The following is a 24090-nucleotide window of genomic DNA, read 5'->3' as shown; positions in this document are numbered from 1 at the left end:
TTTCCCACACATGCTTTATCAAGTCAACCAAATCAATGCGCTCCGTCTGTCCATCTCTCTTCCAGACTGTCAACTCACTGTGAAGAATGAAAAAGGGGCACTAGCCAATGGAGGAAGCAGACTCTGGGCCCGTGTGGGTGTGTTCAGGGAGAGAAATACAACATTTTTGTGTTCTGTCCTTATTTGCAATAGGGGATAGTGGGGTAAGTTTAGCCATTTTTACATTCAGCGTCATTCTGTCAAGGGAAATATGGTATTCTTTCTAATAATTATATCTACATATATTTCAGGATGATGAGTATCCCTGGAAATAATCAGAATTCATGTAAACATTAGTTTTGAAAACACAGCTTGTCCAATTTAAAAAAAATCTTGGCACAACTTACCCCGGGAATGGGTAAGTTAAGCCACCTACAAATGTATCTACTGAATGAAATACACTACCTTTTTAAAACCATGTCTATCTATTTCCCAAACACAATTCAACACAATCACTTTTGTATTATAATAATTTTAAGCATCCTTTAACATAGGCTTAACATCTAACAAAGACGTTGTTCTTTTTTAGAACACCTTTATCGTAGGCCTGTTCTTACCTCATATCCCAACAATAATGCCTTGCATAACGCCTGGGAAGAAAACACTTACATTTGCTCAACTTGCCATTGGTTCAACTTACCCCATGACCACTGGCTCAACTTACCCCAAGGCAAGCATTTTAACTATATTAGCCCACACAGCTACAACGATGCACTTTCATGCTAGGTTTAGGACCTCATATTGAAGCTTATAGAGACCCCAACTGATGTATAGAACACTCGTTAAATGATCTACTTTGGTTACGATACAAGCGTCATGAAACCTCTAACACAAATGCATTTGACTTGCTGAAAATCTTTAGGACCTAACTTGCTTACCATTTTCCCATGTGGTTTCTTCCTTCACAGACTCCATGAAATGACCTCTTCCTAAATATTTGGTCAAATTATGAATTTTGTCTATGGTTTCCTAGAAACAAGGGAGGCTCAACTTACCCCACTCACCCCTAATTATCCTTGTGCTCATTCTGCCACGCTTGTTTTCCATAGAATATATAGGTTGTGGAGCTGCCAACACACTCACAACAGATTTTACTTTCAGCATCCAGCTTTTTTCTTTATCATCACAAAAAACTCATCAGAAGATGAACTTGCAGAAGCAATGAGCTCGAGTTTCGATCAGATGATTATCCCTTATATAGTTTTTGTAGGAAATATGCAAATACTTACAGAAGAGTAAACCAGAGAGCACACCCCTTTCATCAAGACCGCCCTCAAATGAGTAGCCTATTCCTCCYATATCCGCCACCCACTGCATAAAAGCTGGGAGTTTCAAGCAAGAACGCCAAGCTAAGCTTTGAAGAATTTAGCGATAGTGGCATTAGGTGCGGAGCTAGTGTAGTTCATTGATCATCTATGGGAAGCGCTTGACAAGTGATAGCGTRTTACTTGTATGCGGCCGCAAAATGTGACGAATAGTACGCAGATTAAAAAAAATACATGATATATATTTTTTTAAATATGTAGTTTAAAGAAAGACGTTTCTGTAAAAGATGTATTCATATCACCATGCTGCCGTAAACTTCAACTCCTTCGAAGTGGATGTGTATTTTCAGCTTCAACACTTAGTTTGAACAAGATGGAAGTTATCACACCATAAACGTTCTGCGGTGACTGAGGAGATGGGAAAATGGGAGATATCAATGGTAATTTCCAATGATATGCATAAGAATTTTGTGGTTGTACGTCATGCGTTTCATTTAGAAATGATAACTTTATCTTATTAGTTTTATTGTATTTTCAGAACTATAATGTAATGTAGGCTATTTGAATGATAGGTTATGCATTGTTTGAACAGAGTCAAATGCGGTTAATAGCCTAATTTCTCTTCTTACACCTGTTGGTCATAAATCAGACAGTGCTGGCTTGTCAGAGGGTTATAGTCATGTCTAGCTATAGCCCAATATATAGGGCAATAAGAGGACTGGCTCATTGTAAAGGCTGGAATGGAATTCATTGAATTGGATCAAACATATGGAAACCACACGATTGAATCTGTTCCATTCCAGCCATTACAATGAGCCTGTCCTCTTATAGCTCTTCCCACCAGCCTCCACTTGTCCGTATGTTTCCTTCGTGTTAACATTTAGAGCAAACGTCTGGGTTCTTAACAAAACTTCCCTGGCCAGAAGGCGTCTTTGAATAGGCTAATGTGCAGCTAATGCATATGGAAGTAACACGGCAACATATTGCCAATGCATGCAAGATGCATGGATGTACAGTATATCCTTGCATTTAGTGTATGCATATCTGTCAGTGAGACTTTTATTTGCATCATTGTCGTCACAGGACAATGATGGTGCATATTGTAATGAAATAGGCAGGGAGCAGGTCTCGAACCCTCGACCTTCTAGCCCGAAGTCCAGCGCGCTATTGACTGTTCCGCAAAAGCATGCTCCTGCTGCAGAGTCGATATCTGCGCTTATAAACCCAGGGTCGTTACAATATTTTAGTCTCATTGTCTATTTATTAATTAGATAAAACTGCCTGAATGGAAAAACGAGTATTAGACCTATAGCTGGTTTCCAACAATACATGGTGATATCATAACGCTAACTGCTTTAGCAACTATTGACAATAGTATTTTCTGGTCGGGGCAGTTTTGTTAAGATCACTCGTTCTAAACGTTAAAACGCATCGCTTGCGGTGTGGTATTGGAAACATAAGGATCATATTTCATATCAGCGAGAATTCAATTACTACCGACCTTTTAGGGTTAGTGTTCCTACACGGCCATATCTCCATGTTACATCGCTTGTTAACGGAAGACATAGGTTGCCACCTGTGCTAATTTGCTATCTAGCGTTCTCCGTTAACCTGTGTGTAAGCATAAATGGGGAGGAAGTGTATATTATCCTGCCAACCACTATATGAAGAAGTTTAAGGAAAACATCAACTCAAATTGCTCCTTTTGTGATGACCACCCAGAAACAGTGTTGCATTTTTTTGGGGCATTGTATTCATGTAAGAAAACTGTGGCAAGACATCAGTAGATTTTATAATTGAACTCATTTATGAAGATTTTACACTATTGTGGAGAGATGTACTGCTTGGATTCTTTACCTACGATAGAAATAAGCTGAAACATTTATATGTAATTAATTTCATTATTCTTTTGGCCAAATTTCATATTCACAAATGTACATTTACAAACAAAACACCACATTTTCTTACCTTACAAAAAGAAAGTGAACTGTATTTTAAGACAATTAAATACTCTACTAACAAAAAAGCTGTTAGAATAATAAGTGTCTGTATGTCCCTTAAGGTCCTTGTGTAATGTGATATTGTACCCCCTAGCCTAAATGTCCTTTGTATATTATTTATATATAGACTTGTGTTCCCACATGTACTTCCCGTATTGATTTGTTGTTAATAAAATTAAATAAAAGATTTGATCTCTCTCTCAAAAAAAACTGGAGAGGAAGTGTAGTTCGTCACTGGAGGCACACAGTTTGTGCAAAGCTACTACAGTAAGTTATCTTATTTGAATTTTTTTCTCGCTGATATGAAAGATAAGGTGCATATCGGAATGTGTTTCGAAAACCGGTTTGAAAGCTATGATTTATGTTTCTAAACATTAAAACAAAGCATCGAAATTGTAGTTCACATACGGGGAAGAAGGGTTTTCGAGAGCTATCCTGATAGAATTATGTTTAGTCTCAATATTGGACAATTCTTGTCTGTTTTGAATTTAGTTTGGTGCACCAAAGACTAAGATAAAGATGCTACTGTATAGTATCCTTGCACATAGAATTAGGACCTCTGTTCCTTGGCCTCATGTAGGCCTACAGATAATGTAATGCAGTATTCCATAAAGGACAATGGTGTGATATTGGTCCCCTCACGACACCGATAATAGTGTCTCTCTTTCTTGACCTGGTCTTTTGTCAAGTGCGTCACAATCTAATTATACACACATCTGCCTGCCTTGTACCTCAGTAACGCTCTGTAATTTAGGAGCTGGGTAATGATTATAATGTGCCTTGAGTGCTCTGCCCACCATACGCATCTGTACGTCTGTCAGATGGCATATGATTTAAAATGCTCTGATTTGCTTTGATCATACATGGATAATATTAGTGCCAATGTTAAAACCAGACCGTTTAGTTCTGACAGGGACATAGGGGGGAAAGCCTAAATTATATCAGAAAGCAGTGGACAGATATGAGTGGCGTGTATTAGAACAGAGAGATTGATTGGGGGCTAGTGACGGACTTGTATGGAGGACTGAGTTGGGGGAGTGGGTGGAGGGATACAGTGGCAAGAAAAAGTATGTGAACTATTTGGAAATACCTGGATTTCTGCGTAAATTGGTCATAAACTTTGATCTGATCTTCATCTAGGTCACAACAACAGACAAACAGTCTGGTTAACCAATTTAGGTAATCCAGGAAATTCCAAAGGGTTTACGTACTTTTTCTTGCCACTGTAGATTTAATAGGTTGCATATTTTAAAGGGGATTATGCTGATTTATTTACAATTTCTTTGATCATGTCGTTTCAATTATTAGACCCATGTGCCGTCTCTTTGTACCACATTGCTCTTGTCCTCAATAGGCAAGCTGTGTACCTTTTCATGTTGTTCTTTGGCATACATTAGAGTCAAGTTCCTTGTCCTGCTAAATATGCAGCCTATTGTATGAAATGTTGTAATTGGGTAAATCCATTTGAATTYAGTCACTTTTTGACAGCACCCCTTTTGATTTGAACAAAACTTTCCATACATATTTGCCCATTGTAGAAGGGCTCAGAAAGTGACTTTTTGGATCTGAATGCCAAAACAGAGAAAGGTGCTTAAAGTTGGCACATTTTGCATATCATACCATGAGACAACCATGTCTTCATCACAGGAAAATATTTAACCTTAAACATAAATTATATATTTGTTCAAATTGGCACATGTTGTAGCTTTGACCCTATTTGACATAATCTGAGGTTGTGTTGTGCCCGCCATCAATTGAGATACAACATGCTCAAGAAATTATAAATGAGTTTGACAATCCTGTTTAACCATGTATCTTTTCCAGTGATTAAGACATGGATGTCTGATGGTATGGTGGGGTATGCAAAATGGGGAAACTTTGAGCACCATTATCTCCTGAATGTTTTGTCATTCATGTCCAAAAAGTCACTTGCTGAGCACTTCTTCCATCAGCAAACATGTATGGGTGGAAAAGGGATGCTGTCAAAGTGATTGAATTCATATCTCCATTTCTGCTCAGTGTTTTCTCTAACGTAAACAGTACAGTGTTTCTAAGAGATTTGAATTAAACCTTTTAAAGCGAAGAAATCTCATCTAAATCTAGCTTTGCTAAACCAATGTGTGAATATCCTGAGAAGAATCTGTGATGGTGTGTGTACAGATGCAAACATAAGTTTGTCTTTTCACCTCTCAGCTGAATAACTGATAAACCCAAAGCACCCCCTGTATCACAGACCTTCCAGGTGAAGTGTCTACACATGCCTCTGAATAGGCTTACTGTAATGGACCATAAACATCAATCTGGTCTCACAGTTGGTCATTATGGTCTGTAGGATCTGTCCTGTCAGTGGTCTACATGTCTCCCCATCTCATTGTGTGAGTTCCTCCTTCCCACCCAGAACCCAGTGCAGGAGTGGGGTGAGGAGTTTGAGGAGGGGGCGTTGTATGGAATCACCCTGCGTCGGGAGCCCGTCCAGATACCAGCCAGCCCCACCGAGGCCCGGCCATGCGTTGCCTTCGTCCAGTACCGGACCTGTAAGGTGCGCAGGCTGAAGGCAGCCACCCTGAACCGGCTAGTGAGCCACCTCCTGGACCCCTGCTGCCAGGAGCCCGACTACAGACGGATCTTTCTGTCCACCTACCAGACCTTCACCACTACCAGTGCACTCATTGAGCTGCTCTTCCAGAGGTGGGCCATGTCATTAAGTTACAGTACTCATAACTGCTGTCATGTTTCACCTGACCATTGTCTCAGAGCATAATGCAGAAGCTGTTTCACTGTTAAAATTAGACAGTATAAAATGATGTGAGCAAGTTGTTTGACCTTTGTAGTTTGAAAACACCTTGACGGTCTAGTTTTACCATCTTCTATCAAATGAATGTTTGGTGAAATGACCTAAAAATGTCTCTCCCTCTTCTTTTGCCGCCTCGTCTTCACCCACTTTTTTGCAAACACAACTCTTTTGACAAATTCCGAGTTAGTAACAAATAAGATTAGCCAAATTGGATTCAGAATGTTATGTTGGACACAGATGAGAGGGTATGTCGAGAGTGGCTGTTTTTGAACAACACCTCTCGCTGTGTATGCAAAGTCACTTAGWTTCGTCATAGTCATTTTGTGAGGGAAGCAAGAAAGAAAAAACTATCTCAGCATCTTTGATGTAATGATAATAAGCACCCAGCAGGTAGTTAGCCATTACAGGTTTTACAACAACAACATTTATTCACTGAGTTTGGAGTGAGGTCAGTGTCAGGATAACAACGGAGCATAGAGACAGACCAAAGAAAAACAGTCTGAAGAAGAATGTGACCAACAGGACAGTGGTCCAGTCACGATTTAGATGAGTCTGACACTCTTCCTAATTGTTCTCACAGGGACAATGGGGCTTCAGACGTGTACAACAGTGAATGTCACAGGAGGTGAGCTGGCTGCTTTTCCCTTGATCACATTTATTTCCTTGACTCTGAAACAGGGAAGACATTGTTTCATCACGTTGTCTCTTCAGGTGTCTGTTGCCCCTGATCCAGACTTGGCTGGAGGAGTACAGTGAGGACTTCCGGGATCCTCCTCAGCATCCCTCCCTAAGGCTGCTGTTGGACCACCTGCACTGCCTATCCTCCTTCTGTTCACTGGCCCAGCGCTCTGAAACTCTGCTTAAGATGTTCCAGAGAGGAGGTACAGGATTCTCAATTTACTTGTTTTTCCTAACCTTTTCTGTGAATTGCCTTTGATTTTTTATACCATTGTTGACCCTCTTCTGTCATTCCTCTCTCCTTTAATAGAAATGGATAATGGTGGCCATTCTGCCCAGGCTGAGGTTAATCAGGAAAACGAGAGCTCAGGGGAGGAAGGCCTAGAATGGTACAGCCCACTGGATCAGGGTGACATCATGGACTTCTCAGTCACAGGCATCGCAGAACAGCTCACCCGACTGGACGCTGTAAGTGTCAATCATGGCAGATAATTTCTGACTCTTAATATGCGTCCTCAGGAGTGGATCACTAACACTCTTTTTCCATTTTACCTTCCTTATCTGTGCATCTCTCAGGGGCTGTTTAGGAAGGTGGTTCCCTACCAGTGTCTGGGCTGTGTGTGGTCCCAGAGAGACAAGAAGGAGAACCTGTCTGCTACCGTTAGCGCCACCATTGCCCAGTTTAATGCAGTCACCAACCGAGTCATCACCTCCCTGCTCTGCCGGCCCACCTCCAGCCCCACTTCTGTCCGCAGGGCCTCCAGCCCAGCTCAGAGGGCCTGCGTCATTGAGAAGTGGATCAGAGTAGGACAGGTCAGACACATCTAGGGACTTGGACCATTTGAGGGATACACTTTCAAATCCAAGTGCAGCCTTCTTACACATTCTTACACAACTTTAACCTGCATCCTGGTTCTCTGTGCATTTAGTTGTATGTAGTAAGTTCTAAGTCAGTCTCTAACTTGTGACTGTTTTCTGAAACAGGAGTGTCGGCAGCTGAAGAATTTCTCCTCTTTGAGGGCCATCCTGTCTGCCCTTCAGTCCAATGCTGTCTACAGGCTGAGGAAGACGTGGGCTGCTGTGTGTAGGTACGGACTGTYGRGTCACACTGSAAGGGTTAGYTGAGTCATGAAGCTAGAGGGCCAATAACATTGAYTGAATATGGCAAAAAAAATGAACAAAGGTGTCCTTATCCTCTGAGAATGTAAGGCTTAGTAAGGAAATGATTTACTAGTAATTGACCTACATTATTCAACTAACCTTAGTTTGTACTTCATGCCATAACTATGCAATAAGCAATTTTTATTGAGTCAGTCAAGAATAGTTGAACAATAATTTTAGGTCAACATGCCATGCCTTACCAACTCTAAATCCCTTTGAAGCTTCAAGGATATCTTTTGTAATGAAGTTGCTAGTGGTGTCTTGTCTGAGTGTTATTTTTGGATTGATTTAATTGGTTTGTTCTTCTTCAGGGACAGCGTGGCCATCTTTGATAACCTCTGTGAAACCTTCCCTGATGAGAACTGTGTGTTAAGCAACAGAGAGATCATTGTGGGGGTAAGAATCAAGTACCTTAAGGAAAATGATTTGACTTCATTTTTTAAAACTTTTTTTTAAACAGTGTTTTATTGTTTTGAGAGCAGTTGACCTTTACTTACATCTTCAAGCACTTTGATATTCTACTTTTACGACTTATTAAAACCCATCTTTCTGTGAAGTTAATGTTTAGTGAAATTGCGTAACAGTGTGTTAATAGTAAGCCATTGTCCCAAAGCAAAAGAGAGGGTGTTCTATTTTTCTGTCGGCTCTGGGTGTTTGTGTCAAATCTTCATTCGGTCTGGTTACAGTGAGAGGGCTCTAAAGTAAAATTCTACATATTGCTCAGAATTTCCAAATATCATGCTAATATTAGCATTGTCAACAAACACTACACTAATGACAATTTCCCCAGCATTTCCTTGAGAAACACCTTCATTTGCCTCACGTCTTTATTTAATTTTCCTGTATTGGTCCACCCCTTGTTCAATTGAACTGTTCCAGAGAAATAGTTTCAGTTGCTCCCTGTGTCTGCATTAACAGCCTCACACTATTTGTGCTTTTGACACATGTTCTTATCAAAATGTTCCTTAGCACAAAACTGCTTTTGTTCACATGTTTGCATGGATTTTAAAAGCTCAATATATTGTTTACATAATGTGTGTGTGTGTGTGTGTGTGTGTCTATTCTAAGAACAACCAATGTGGTGTTGACCCCATAAGCTGGTAAAGGAAGTTCTGACCTAGACCATATTTGACTGACTCTTTGCATATGCTGTAGGTCATTGCAGATGAGTGGACAGGTTGACAATGGAAGGCCATAAATGCAGACTGAATTTAGCTTCTATCTGACCCCTTTTCAGGATGGAAGCCAAACAGCCATGGATAACATTTCTCCCAAGATATCCAAGCGATGTCCTATTGCCAGACAGATGGTAAGCAATACTTCAGAGAGCGATTGAGTAAGAGACATTGCAGACATGATATGTAGACATGAGATAGATATATATCTATATATAGTGGGGGTCATTAAGTTTGAGTTTAGCTTCCTCTTCTTTCCATGCAACATTAAATGGACAGAAATGATAGCAGAGGCCTCCCGAGTGGTGTCGTGGTCTAAGGCACTGCATCGCAGTGTTGCAACTTCACTACAGCCTGGGGTTTGATCCCAGGCTGTGTCACACCCGGCTGTGACCGGGAGTCCCATAGGGCGGTGCACAATTGACCCAGCATCGTCCGGATTAGGGGAGGGTTTGGCTGGGGGGGCTTTACTTGGCTCATCGCACTCTAGCGACACCTTGTGGTGGGCTGGGCAACTGCAAGCTGACTCTGATCGTCAGTTGAACGGTGTTTCCTCTGACACATTGGTGCAGCTGGCTTCCGGGTTGAGCAGGTGTTAAGAAGCGCGGCTTGGGGGGTCATGTTTTTTGTAGGACGCGTGAGTCGACCTTCGCCTCTCCCGAGCCCATTGGGGAGTTGTAGCGATAAGACAAGATCGCAATTGGATATCACGAAAAAGGGGGGTATAAAATAAAATAGAAATGATAGCAGAATTCTGTGTATCTGAAAGTAAAAAATAAATAAACATATATATACGTTTATTATAAGCTGTTACGGGGGGGTGGAAAGGGGAGGAAGGATCCTAGTACTGTCTACTCAGTATTTTGTGGTGGCAGTTTCTGCTTCTTGAAGTCACATGTAGCCCCCTAACCCCATCAGCTCTTAACCCACAAGAGGTTACATTGATTCCCCTAGAGGAAAAATCTATTCAAAGACCGAGAGTGTCATGTGTGGCAAGAGGAAGCCATCCTAACCTTAGCCACTGATGTTTCAAATGGCCACAGATTACTAGGCTATGAAAGGACAGTAATCATAGACCAAGACTTTTTCTAGCATCATATGCACATTCTCTAAAGCTGTGTTACTAGAATCCTCTGCTGACATGCTGTCTCTGTACTGATGTCTCCTCAGAGCACCTCCAGTGGGGTGGTTCCTTACCTGGGCACATACCTGACTATCCTCACAATGCTGGACACTGCTCTACCAGATACTGTGGAGGTAAGCAAACAGCCATTGAAACAGACGTCTGAGTTATGGCAGCTACTTTAAGTTAATTCTATATTTACCTTAGCAGATTGCTATCTTAATGTTTAATATTGACAATAAATCTTCCATATTGTCAAGTATAATAGCATGTTGTGCTATTTTTGACAGGGGGACCTCATATACTTTGAAAAGAGGAGGAGGGTAAGTTGTTGCTGTTTTTGTCTTCGATCTCTAAGCCTATAGGGAATAGGATTTTACGTAAAGAAAACAAAAGATGCAGTACAAACATGTCTAATAAATATTTCACCCTTGTTATAGGACATGACGCATTGAATTGGTGGTACACTCACCACATTTTAGCGGTACTTTGACATGGCGAAGGGAAAAGTGCACACCTTTATGCTTAGGGATGTTTGCTTACTGCTCTAAATTACTATCTCTTAGCCTTTATTGGAGCCCCATGACTGTTAAAATTGTTGTCAGGTGTTACAAGTTCGGGACAAGTTACATAACAACCACATAGCTGACATGGGCTCATGATCTCCCTCTCTCTGCAGGAGTTTGAGATTCTCTCTCAGATCCGGCAGCTCCAAGCCTCCTGCTCTCAGTACAACCTGCCACATCACACCAGGATCACTGCCTGGTTGCAGGGCCAGAAGCTGCTCACTGACCAGGAGAGGTGAGAACCTGTCCCTCACTGGTTTTATTGTAGATCAATGAGGAGATAAAGAGCTGGTGAGCTTTGTAAGGATTGATGGGCATAATAATGTCTTAAAATGATGCCCCTTATAGCCAATAAACCCGTTATACAACCTGAATTGTCTCTTTCTAATATACTGTATACCCAAATGTACTACTCAAATTACATGTAAAACACAATTCCCATAATCCCTACCCTGGTTTTGCCTGTTAAGGAAAATGAATAGAAAACCCATCTAGAGCTGGGGTTGACACAGGGCTGCAGTCTGTTCAGGCTTTTAGAATCAGATGTGTTGGTGCAGGGCTGGAACAAAAGGCTGTATACAAAACGCTCTCTCCACTGGCTTCCAGTTGAAGCTCGCATCCGCTACAAGACCATGGTGCTTGCCTACGGAGCTGTGAGGAAACGGCACCTCCGTACCTTCAGGCTCTGATCAGGCCCTACACCCAAACAAGGGCACTGCGTTCATCCACCTCTGCCTCTCCCCCCACCCCCATGAGTCCGACCCGTATAACCTCAATCAAAAGACTGGTTCGCGCCTGCACCACCAAGGTGAACAAATCCCTACAACCGCAGCGAGTCAATCACCACCTTCCGGAGACACCTGAAACCCCACCTCTTTAAGGAATACCTAGGATAGGATAAAGTACCTCCTACCCCCCCTCCCCCTTAAATGAGTTAGATGCACTATTGTAAAGTGGTTGTTCCACTGGATATCATAAGGTGAATGCACCAATTTGTAAGTCGCTCTGGATAAGAGCGCTGCTAAATGACTTAAATGTAAATGTAACATGTATAACATTTAGACGAGTCACACCCTGACCTCGGGGCTCATACGTGTTTCTACTGATTGTTCTGCCACAGTATGAACTGTCCAGAAACCTGGAGACTCACTAGACCTCTGCTCCCCAAGCACCTGGAGCCACCGTTGCTCAGCAAAAACTGTCCTCTGTAAGTACTGAACACTTCTCTTAACAGCAGTTGCCATATTGTTAATCTACTCAACAGTAGTATTCACCCCACTCTAAATATAAACTATTGTAATATTGTTGTAAATAAACAAGAACTGTAAAAGAACAATGACAAAATGCAGTATTTAAGGTTTTACTAGTGTACGTTGACCGCATTTGTTAATTTAGTGGAAAGTTTAACTGTGGTGTATATTGCCAGACTCCTGAATGGTGAGGGATCCCAGCAGACCCATGCAGACCAGATCAGTGTGTCGTCTCAGGGTCCAGTGGCTCTGAGATGGAGATCTCCACCCTCCCACACTTAACTGCAGGTACAGCTCTCTCCATCCCCTTTAAACATGCCTCTGACTGTCTCTCTCTTCTGTCAGTCATTGCGACCCTGGTTAAATGCTTTCAAATGTTTTTAATAGAACACACTGTACTACAAAACATCCTCTAGTTACACTTTACTAATACCAGTAGTTACCATGAAGCAATTCAAAAGTAAATTGCCATTATGTGGCTTTATATAACCTCCCATTCATAAAGTGATCCCATTGACATCTCATCGAAAACTGATGCCTGAAACTGAGAATGTCAATTGACCAAGGTCCTTGAAGCCAAGCAGGAGTGGTGTTTGCTTAGCACAGCCTTGCTGGTGAAGCATGGCTCAATACTTCAGTTGCCCCACAAAATGTGCTGAGTCAATATCCAGACAAGGAAAGCTGAAAGACTAATCATCATTTCCATAGGCACTCATGCATGTCCTGTCTCTCTACCTTGTCCAGTCTCTGTCCAGCTCCTGTCAAATGTGGCGGGAGGCCTTACCTCCCTCCCCGGATGGCTCCATCTCCCTCCATTGTTCCCCAGTTCTCAGCCTGACCTCTCTGCTCAGTGCTGCCCACCTAAACACCATGCGGCCTCTCATCACAAGCGCTCTGTGTCCATGACTCCCTCCCTCTCTACAACAGACAGGTGGCTGACTCCTGTATAGTGAGGGTCAGTGTGGAGGCTGGCAACGGCAACATGTAAAAGAGCATCCTGGTGAGCTTGGGTTTTGTGATCTGGCGGTAGGGAATCTTCGGGGTCCTGTTATGGAAATGTAAAGGGATCATGTGTGTAGTACTCTAGCTGTACATTTGGTTATGATGAATCTAAGATAAGAACTGCTGTGTTTGTTACATTGACATTTTAGTTATTTGGCAACGCGCTTATCCAGAGGACTTTAGTTATTGCGTTCATCTTAAGATAGCTAGGGGAGACAACCACATATCACAGTCGTAGTATGTACATTTTCCTCAAAGAAGTTATCAGCGAAGTCGGGGGGGGGTGTTGTTTATTTAAGAAACTCTGGTTGGTTGAAGGGAGGTTTTTCAGCCAAACCCTTCGCTTCCTCATTACAGCATATAACTGCTGTTTGACTTGTCCTCTCAGCTGACCTGGTCAGGACAAAACTGCCCTGGTGATCCAGGGCCCGAAAAACACACCTGGAGCACACTGAACCCTTCAGTCACCTCCCAGTTGATCTCCTCAGAAAGAGGTAGCAAAACGAATCCAATGCTCTTCACAGACAATATGCCCACTCAAAAGATCACAATCACTGTGCAATCAGTGTTGGTCAGCCAAAGAGTTGTAATAGTTTGCATTAACTACACCTACCTATAGTAGAAAATATCAGACTTGAGAAGATATGTTGTCGCTGGATGTGAAGAGGACTTTTTAATAGTGTACGCATACTGTATGTAATATTCTCCTTTCTCATACCAACCCCATCATCTTCTGTTTTTCAGAGTTACTCATTCCGGACAAAGCTAACGTCTTCTACGCCATGTGCACGTCGGTGAACTTTGACTTTGTTCTGCACCAGTGTCCAAAGGGTCAAAAGAAACCTCTGTGCGCTACTTCCAGCCTTGGACGTTATTCAAAGTAGATACTGTTCTATGGCAATGATGAGTAACTGCAAACCAGGACTGAGTTCAAAGGATTTTGTACAGACATTTGCCTGGTTGTACTTTTGTTTTTAATAACTTTCTTTTAGGACAAAAATCATGTTTAAATGTTCCATGATGGACAGACCCCTGTTTGGTTTGTTGTCAAGTGGGTGCCATGAGAGGAAGGTGGAAGATGATAGTATGATGGCACTTCATGTAAAATACACGTGTTGTGTATATACGTCTGAAGACAACAGATTTGGGGCTACATTTTGAAACCCATTGAACAGAATGTCCTTTATTTATTGGTGGAGCGAACTCTACATGATTTCCACCATTGAACACTCAACATTCCTCAAAGACTTCCTTGAGGTGCTTTACTTTGTGGAAAGGAGTCACATTGGAACAGCATCAGCAGTGACTGTGATGCTCTCTCCCTCAGTCACACACCAATATTTTTATTTATTTATTTATTTTATTTTACCGTTATTTTACCAGGTAAGTTGACTGAGAACACGTTCTCATTTGCAGCAACGACCTGGGGAATAGTTACAGGGGAAAGGAGGGGGATGAATGAGCCAATTGTAAACTATGTAAAATATACAGACACGTAATAGTTGTTTCCTATTGTCTCTTCTCCTCTGAGCAAAACCAGTCACCTATTTGTTTTAATGAGAGAGATGACTGACGTTTCCCAACAGGGAGAGACAACCGATGAGACTTAAAAGGGAATGAGGTCACAGGAGACGGCCTGCCACCTGAGAAGTGGATGGGAATGTTCTCACCTGGATCACTATGTTCCCCAGGGTATCAGCCCGCCGTCATGGCGATACTGATTGGGGCTGTGCGTGCGAAAGGAGGGGCTGCCCTGACTGGCTGGATAGCATTCCACATACGCTACAGTCAGCTGCTGTAGAGGGGACAATGACAAACATTTATGGACTCAGACTGTCAAAGTTTTAATGATGGTGATAGTAATGTGTGTTGTAAATGGTCTTGTGTTGCATTTCAGTGTTAATACTTAGATTTTTTWATTTTTTTTCTATTTGTCTCCTATAATGCTCTTAATGATTAGGTGGGCCTCAATGGCTGTGTTGCCTAGCTACCCAAACTCCTTGTTCCGGCCAAACGCCACGCCAACGGACGTTAATTTCTCCTCCGCAATGAGTCTGGATCTGAGTACCTCCCCGATGATTTCTAGAATGAAAATCCATTCTAAACCGTCTGATTGGTCCCAGAAACCAATGGGTTGAGCCAGAACACGTGGGTAAATCGGCGTTTTGAAAATTCGTCATTGGCTTTGATATGCTGATGGGTTAGAGATGATCAACCGCTGATGCCTTGTTTTGTACAACACCCCTCATTTTGACATTTCCACAAACGACTTCAATGATCGCACTCTCAGACTGAAGTATGTTACCAACGATAGAGCAGCGGAAGAATTCAGTTTCAGTCGTCAGGCAAGGCTGTGTGCACTTGTCAATTGAATATACTGAACAAAAATATAAGCGCAACAATTTCAACTAATTTTACTGAGTTACAGTTCATGTAAGGAAATCAGTCAAATGAAATAAATGCATTAGGCCCTAATCTATGGATTTCACATGACTGGGCAGGGGCGCAGACATCKGTGGGCCTGGGAGGGCATAGCCTGGGAGGACCCACTTGGGAGACTGGCACACACACTGGGGAGCAAGGCCCAGCCAATCAGAATGAGTTTTTCCCCACAAAAGGGTTTTATTACAGACCGAAATACTCAGTTTCATCAGCTGTCCGGGTGGCTGGTATCAGACAGGTGAAGAAGCCGGATGTGTAGGTCCTGGACTGGCATAGTTACACGTGGTCTGCGGTTCTGAGGCCGGTTGGACGTACTGTCAAATTCTCTAAAACAACGGCTTATGGTAGAGAAATGAACATGCAGTTCTCTGGCAACAGCTCCGGTGGACATTCCTGCAGTCAGCATGCAAATTGCCCATTCCTTCAAAACATCTGTGGCATTGTGTTGTGTGACAACTGCACATTTTAGACTGGCCTTTTATTGTCAGCAGCACAAGCTGTACCTGTGTAATGATCAAGCTGTTTAATCAGCTCCTTGATATACCACACCTGTCAGGTGGATGGATTATCTTGGCAAAGGAAAAAATGCTCACTAACGGGGATGTAAACAAATTTGTGCACAACATTTGAGCAAAATAAGCTTTTTGTGCGTATGGAAAAATTTCTGTGATCTTTTATTTTAGCTCATGAAATCATGGGACCAAGACTTTACATGTTGCATTTATATTTTTGTTTAGTATACATTCTAAACCATGCCAGGTTTCTTGACTGTTTAAAACTTGCAGATGAATCACCGATTGATAGGCATTTCCAAAATATGTTTTTTAAATATCAGTGTATGACACCACAGTAGCTTAATTTAGATGTTTAGAAGGACTATCATGCAAATAAGTGTTTGATATATTAAAACTTTCCACTATGATTGAACCAAGTTGGTTATGCAACATTCTGAAAAAAGGTGAAAAGAAATTCAAACACTTAGGTGCTATAAATAACTCGAGGCGCTTTCATCTGCCAGGGCATTTCATCCAGCGCTTGTAGATGGGTAATTTGAACCCAGATTTAAATCTAATGTATATTACAAATCTGCCAAAACTGAATTCTCAGAGGTTGCTTAGTTGTCTCTGAGATGAATAGCGTTAAAGGTAATTGTAAACTAAAGAGGAAGTGTTATATATATATGGCTTGTACAATGCTATGTGAAAATCCTGCAAACATGAAAAAACTGAATGATTCAAGCAACAGGATATCTCAGAAATGCCTGTACTTTTACTGAGCTGTCCAGTTTCATTGTCTCTGTGCTCCAAATAAAGTTTCTCTACACCTTTTCTGTGTTTGTCAACATTTCTTATACTGTATTTSCCTTTATGATTCTAAGATTATGGGTTTCCATATCTCTGAATATATAGGCTAACGTATGCCATTCTGTAAGACTGGCACTTATATGCATGATGTAATTCGGTGTTCCCCAACTGGTGGCATGAATTTGGCCCACGGGTGATTTTATTTGGCTCCCCAAGTTTTCTGAAAAAAAAAATACATTTAAAAAAAAATTGTTTTAGTTGTTGGACATAAAGGACTAAAAACACCAGCAAATCAGGTCCTACTGATTTCAATTTTGGAAATCTGTTCTAAAGTATTCCCACCCATATTAGAGTGATATACACTGATTGTTCAAAACATTAGGAACACCTGCTCTTTCCATTACATAGACTGACCAGGTGAATCCAGGTGAAAGCTATGATTCCTTATTGATGTCACCTGTTATTGTAGATGAAGGGGAGGAGATGGGTTAAAGAAGGATTTTAATCCTTGAGACAATAGATGTTTAAGCCTTGAGACATGGATCCTGTATGTGTGGGCAAGACAAAATATTTAAGTGCCTTTGAACAGGGTAGGTGCCAGGCGCACCGGTTTGTGTGTGTCAAGAACTGTAACATTGCTGGGGTTTTCATAGTGATAGGGAAACAAAGCTTCTTGATTAGATTAGATTGTGTTTAGTCACACGTACAAGGAAGCAGATGTAATTGCAGGGTACAACGAATGTTATGCTCCTGGATCCAAGAGTGCAGGTAAAAAATAAGTGAATGAGACAAAATATGGATAATAATAATTAATACTAATAATACACGTTTACAACTTTTATCACTGATAAATGACCTCTGGATAAATATCCTACTAACGTCACCGTTTTTAATGTCCCGTCTTATGTTTCACCGAGATGTGGCTAAATGAAGATGCGGACAACATGGAGCTAGCCGGATTTTCCGTGCACCGGCAGAACAGAGACCCTACCTCTGGTAAGACGAGGGGTGGGGGGGTGTGTCTTTTTGTCAATAACAGCTGGTGCGCGATGTCTAATATTAAAGAAGTCTCGAGGTATTGCTCGCTTGAGGTAGAGTACCTTATGATAAACTGTAGACCACACCATCTACCAAGAGAGTTCTCATATGTATTATTTGTAGCCRTCTATTTACCACCACAAAGCGAAGCTGGCACGATGACCGCTCTCAACCAACTCTATATGGCCATAAGCAAAGAAGAAAATGCTCACCCAGAAGCGGCTCTCCTAGTGGCCGGGAACTTTAACGCAGGCAAACTTCAATCAGTTTCACAACATTTTTACCAGCATGTCACATGTGCAACAAAGGGGAAAAAATCCTAGACCACCTTTACTCCACACACAGAGATGCATGCAAAGCTCTCCCCCGCCCTCCATTTGGAAAATCTGACCATAATTCTATCTGTCTTGTTTTGCACACTTTGTACAAAATAATAAAATGCAGTACTACAGGATATTTCTTAACGTAGCTCTTTATTAGCTAGCTATAACTGGCATGTTCACGTATCGCCAACCAGGATCAAACTGACCATGACCTAACCATTTGGGTGGTCTTAACCAATCATAGCACAGTATGATATGGCGGTAAAATGCATCCAATTATAATTCAGTATGTTTACACATATGAATATTACATCCCCCTTTTAAAACAAAAGAAAAATGTTTACATATTCTAAGCGTTTCTTTTGAAAACATGCTCTGCAGTTTGAACTCAAGGTAAGTAACCATTTATATTGCATACTGCACCAACTGAATAAACAAAGACTCTGAAACAATGATCCAACATACTGTTACTTTTCGAACAAGGGATTCTCAGCAACTCAGCTTTCACAGTAGAAATACATCTTAACATTTCAAACACAATACCAAAGCATTTCAAGTGAACTTTCAATAACAAGTTTACAGTCTGGAACTCTTTTAGGGCAGCGATCCGCCTACACCCTTTGACATTTCACAGGTCTAGGACAGCTCTGGGCTTGACCTCTCTTCCTGACCCTGTGCGATATGATGCTGAGCATGCTTCTGTGTCAGTCAACAGCTCTTGTGGTGTTGCAGGTAAGTATGGTGTATGTGCTGTGTGTGTGTTTAGTACATCATGTTCTCTTTCAGGGGAACAGTTCATCTCATCAGTGTGTTGTTCTTTTGTGTTCAGTAGGTGACGAAGATTGCGGCGGTACACCGCTCCTTCTTCGGTGTGAACGTTCAGTGTCAGCTGGCTGGATGACGACTGCTGGCTTCCAGAGGCCATGCTCTTGGATTCTAACTGACTCTCCGTTGATCAGTGGTGGCAGTGGTCTAGCTGACCTGTCGTAGTATCGCTTTTGTTGTTGTTGTCTCTGTGCACGTTTTCCATGCATTTCCTTGTAGCTGACGACCTCAGGTTGTAGCTGCTGGTTGGTGCTGGGAAGGATTGGGCGAAGTCTGCGGCTCATCAACAGCTGGGCTGGTGATTTGAAGTTGTTAACTGGAGTGTTGCGGTATTCAAGAAGACTGAGGTAGGGGTCTCTCTTGTCTGCTTTTGCTTTATCCATGAGTGATTTAGCAATCTGCACAGATTTTTCAGCAAGGCCATTACTTTGAATCAGCTGTGTAGTGCTAGGCCAAAAAACAAAACGTGCACCCCTTGGGGTCCAAAACGTGCACCCCTTGGGGTCCTGGCGGCCCTGTCCATGCTGCTGCTTTGCCAAACTCTGTTACCGCCGACCGTACCCGCTCCGCCGCAAGCTATTCCAGGTTATGAAAACCGGTCTGGCGTACATGCAAACTTCAGTCCCCTGGCCAGCAGGACCTGGGGACGACTCTGCTATGACCCACACGCAATTCAGGTGTTGCTGTTCCTCTTGGCAGCATTCTGCTTTTCCTCTCCATTTCTGAGTGTTCCTTCCAGGGGTCATCGGCACGGACACCAGCGCTTCCATTTCCTCCTCTCCTCTGCACGCTGACCCAACAGGAAGCTGTGCTTGAGGATTTCCTTTCCGACGGGTGTCCCTGATGAGTGAGCACGTGGGGGCTGCCTCCTGATGGCAGCCATGTAATTTTCTGTACAGGTGTTCTGTAGTGCGCTGACAGCTGTGGTCAGGAGGAGACGGGTGAAGTGGAGGCTGAGGAAGGAGGACACTGAGAGGCGGGAGGGAAGAGAGGATGGAGGAGGTAGAGAGCAGAGGAAGAAAGGGTAAAGAGGAAGGATACCGACATTTGGGAATTGTAATACATTGGAAGGCCTTCCTACGATGACTTGATATCTTAACTTTAAGCTATTGATGATCGTAGGCTTACATGCTGCCACACCGTGCCATCGCATGTTGATTTTATCCACCACACCAGACGCGATCAGGACACGAAGGTTGAAATATCAAAACGAACTCTGAACCAACTATATTAATTTGGGGACAGGTCAAAAAGCATGAAACATTTATGGCAAATTATCTAGCTAGCTTGCTGTGGCTAGCTAATTTGTCCTGGGATATAAACATTGGGTTGTTATTTTACCTGAAATGCACAAGGTCCTCTACTCCAACAATTAATCACAGATAAAAGGGTAAACTGAGTTAGTTTCTAGTAATCTCTCCTCCTTCAGACTTTTTATTTTTCTTGGACTTTATGTGGCGGTTGTCAACCAACTTTACGGTGCATTACCACCACCAACTGGACTGGAGTGTGGACCTCAGTTCATCTTTCAATCACCCACATGGGTATATGCTCCTAAAAACCAATGAGGAGATGGGAGAGGCAGGACTTGCGGTGAGTCAAGCGTCACAAATAGAACCAAGTTCTATTTTAGCACCTGGCTATGCAGACACTCATTGACGTGCGCGAGCAGTGTGGGTGCAATGATTGAATAACATGTATGTGTACATGTGTACGGAGGCGCTCCGCACTGCTAAAGCTAACTCTCTCTCCTCTGCTCTCATCCTTCTAGACTATCGGCTGCCTTTGATACTGTGAACCATCAGATCTCCTCTCCACCCTCTCCGAGCTGGGCATCTCCGGCGCGGCCCACGCTTGGATTGCGTCCTACCTGACAGGTCGCTCCTACAAGGTGGCGTGGCGAGAATCTGTCTCCGCACCACGTGCTCTCACCACTGGTGTCCCCCAGGGCTCTGTTCTAGGCCCTCTCCTATTCTCGCTATACACCAAGTCACTTGGCTCTGTCATATCCTCACATGGTCTCTCCTATCATTGCTATGCAGACGACACACAATTAATCTTCTCCTTTCCCCCCTCTGATAACCAGGTGGTGAATCGCATCTCTGCATGTCTGGCAGACATATCAGTGTGGATGACGGATCACCACCTCAAGCTGAACCTCGGCAAGACGGAGCTGCTCTTCCTCCCGGGGAAGGACTGCCCGTTCCATGATCTCGCCATCACGGTTGACAACTCCATTGTGTCCTCCTCCCAGAGTGCTAAGAACCTTGGCGTGATCCTGGACAACACCTGTCGTTCTCAACTAACATCAAGGCGGTGACCCGTTCCTGTAGGTTCATGCTCTACAACATTCGCAGAGTACGACCCTGCTCACGCAGGAAGCGGCGCAGGTCCTAATCCAGGCACTTGTCATCTCCCGTCTGGATTACTGCAACTCGCTGTTGGCTGGGCTCCCTGCCTGTGCCATTAAACCCCTACAACTCATCCAGAACGCCGCAGCCCGTCTGGTGTTCAACTTTCCAAGTTCTCTCACGTCACCCCGCTCCTCCGCTCTCTCCACTGGCTTCCAGTTGAAGCTCGCATCCGCTACAAGACCATGGTGCTTGCCTACGGAGCTGTGAGGGGAACGGCACCTCCGTACCTTCAGGCTCTGATCAGGCCCTACACCCAAACAGGGCACTGCGTTCATCCACCTCTGGCCTGCTCGCCTCCTACCTCTGAGGAAGTACAGTTCCCGCTCAGCCCAGTCAAACATGTTCGCTGCTCTGGCACCCCAATGGTGGAACTAACTCCCTCACGACGCCAGGTCAGCGGAGTCAATCACCACCTTCCGGAGACACCTGAAACCCCACCTCTTTAAGGAATACTAGGTAGGATAAAGTAATCCTTCTAACCCCCCCTTAAAAGAGTTAGATGCACTATTGTAAAGTGGTTGTTCCACTGGATATCATAAGGTGAATGCACAATTTGTAAGTCGCGCTCTGGATAAGAGCGTCTGCTAAATGACTTAAATGTAAATGTAAGTACATTTATTTTGCAACGCGAGCGGTGTGGTCAGCATGTTAGAAAATGTTGAGGTGGTTGAAAAGGCTGTTTAATTTGTAGTGTGCACCTCTGACCACAGGGAGGCAGTGTCTACTGGCATTACTATCTACTGCAGGGAGCGGTGTGAAGCAAATATAAATACTTTTTCACCAAGAACAATGATTCTGTGACTACACTGGGCACAGCCAGAAGAGGACTGGCTAACCCTCGATTTATTCCTATGTTCCTGCCTGTCTAGGGAGTTTGTATTAGCCACTGTGCAATGCGGTGGTTTTAGGGTGGGTATCTGTAAAGCACTTTGTGACAACTGTTGATGTAAAAAGGGCTTTATAAAATACATTTGATTGATTTGAGGGTAATGCAGGTTTGTGGTGACATGTGTGAACTCCCATGCTTTTGTGAAGGATTCAAAGTCATTTGATTTGTAACAGGGCCCATTGTCAGATATTAAAGTCTCTACAATGCCATGCCTGGCAAAGGCTGCTTTCAGCTTGTGTATCACAGCTGCAGATGTGGTGCTGTGAAGCTTGTCGAGTTCGAAGTATCTGCTGTAGTAGTCCACTGTTACGATGTAGTCCTCGTTGTTCCAGCCCCCTGACCATCCACTCAACAACAAAAATCGTCCCGCTGCTGAACCTGATGTAATTGAATGCCATGTATTCACGATGTAATTGGGTTCCATGTAATGTTGACTTTTGAAGGTTTGGACTTACAGTACATGATCAGAGCTGTATCGTGTTACCACAAGTTAGTAACTTTTTTGGAGCACATTCTAAATGAACCTGTAAGTGTGACTACTTTGTTTTTAATACTTTAAGAGTCTTGACTCGTGCATCAAAGTAATTTAAAAAATCCCCATCAGAATTAAAACATTTAAGCTAGAGATGTTTTTTTGCACGGGCTGCGTCTCAATCCACCGCATCCGCCTATGTCAGCCTTCCGCATCTGTGGTGGAAGGTGGCCGAGCTACAGCTGTATTTGTCAGACCATTGAAAGGTGTCCATGCCACATGTCATGATGACAGACACCTGTCTTGATCAATGAGAGAAGACTTGAAATAGACAAGATAGCAGCGTACAAATTGTTGGATTACTTAATGGAGCAAAAAAAGTAACTGAGCGTTTTCTAAATTCAAACAGACCCTCTTGCAACTGGACACAGACATTTTATGAGACTCCTTTTTCCACAAATTGAGGATGACAGCATCACCAAGCTAAGGTTGGTGGAAAATTTGGTTCTACACCAAACAGTACCTTTCCTGTAACTCCCAGTAATGGATACCAAAAATCTTTGGATAAATCACATTATTTGGTGTAACAATCTGTAGCTAAGAGAACTGGTGATCAGCAGATGATGGGAGAGGTGGTCATGATGAAATTGTCATTCCAAAGAAACACACTAAGTTCAGGGAACACTTGTAAAGCTGTGGGAGTGTTGTCATGATCAAACTGCTATTCATCTCCTCTTGAGTAATCTTCTGCTTGTTCAATCCATCGAGAGGGATACAGTTCATGGGATACAGTTCTGCTACAATGACATACGCAGGCAAAGGAATTATGTTTCTCTCCAAGAATCCAATCCAGAAAGAAGCCCAGGCACCACACGGTATTATCTGTAAGACAAAAAATATATAATAAATGATACTCCACAGTTTGAACGACAGTTGAACTATGCCAGCATAACACCACTAGGACAGACTAGTTGAACATGTGTACATGTGCATAGGCACAGAGATTACATTTAGAACAATATCTAGCCTAATAGAAATAAATATGGCATAACCCTCAACATTTGCACAGTGACCAGACTACAAATGTACATAGGTAGGTAGGCAGACAGTATCTAGCTACAGTCATGTCTAACAGCATGCTTAGGCAAATACTTTTTATAGTAAAACCAGCTTATCAGTTGTAGAGATTTACAACAGTTAAATTGTTGTATTGTTTCTCCTCACTCTTAGTCAATTTAGCTAGCTAGCTTGCTGGATAGCCAATAATTGTTATTTACATCTGTTTGGAATACTATCTAGCGTCACGCCTTTCTAAAATCTTCGAAAGCCA

The 24090-nt window shown here is 42.7% G+C and overlaps 1 long non-coding RNA gene and 1 pseudogene across 1 annotated transcript; one reads left to right on the top strand and one right to left on the bottom strand.

Annotated features, from left to right (window-relative positions):
• Positions 1-1375: 1375 nt before the first annotated feature.
• On the top strand, positions 1376-16821 carry LOC112067836 (ral guanine nucleotide dissociation stimulator-like 1; annotated as a pseudogene).
• A 1470-nt stretch (positions 16822-18291) lies between these two features.
• Positions 18292-19407, bottom strand: LOC139024096 (uncharacterized). The gene is made up of 2 exons (XR_011475323.1): positions 19106-19407; positions 18292-18812 (listed from the first exon to the last, which is right to left on the bottom strand). It is a non-coding gene; the product is annotated as an uncharacterized lncRNA (long non-coding RNA).
• Between the last annotated feature and the right edge of the window lie 4683 nt (positions 19408-24090).

The sequence above is a fragment of the Salvelinus sp. IW2-2015 genome, unplaced genomic scaffold, assembly GCF_002910315.2.
Source record: "Salvelinus sp. IW2-2015 unplaced genomic scaffold, ASM291031v2 Un_scaffold998, whole genome shotgun sequence".
In the NCBI taxonomy this organism is placed as follows: Eukaryota; Metazoa; Chordata; class Actinopteri; order Salmoniformes; family Salmonidae; genus Salvelinus; species Salvelinus sp. IW2-2015.
This window is presented reverse-complemented; position numbering and strand designations above follow the sequence as displayed.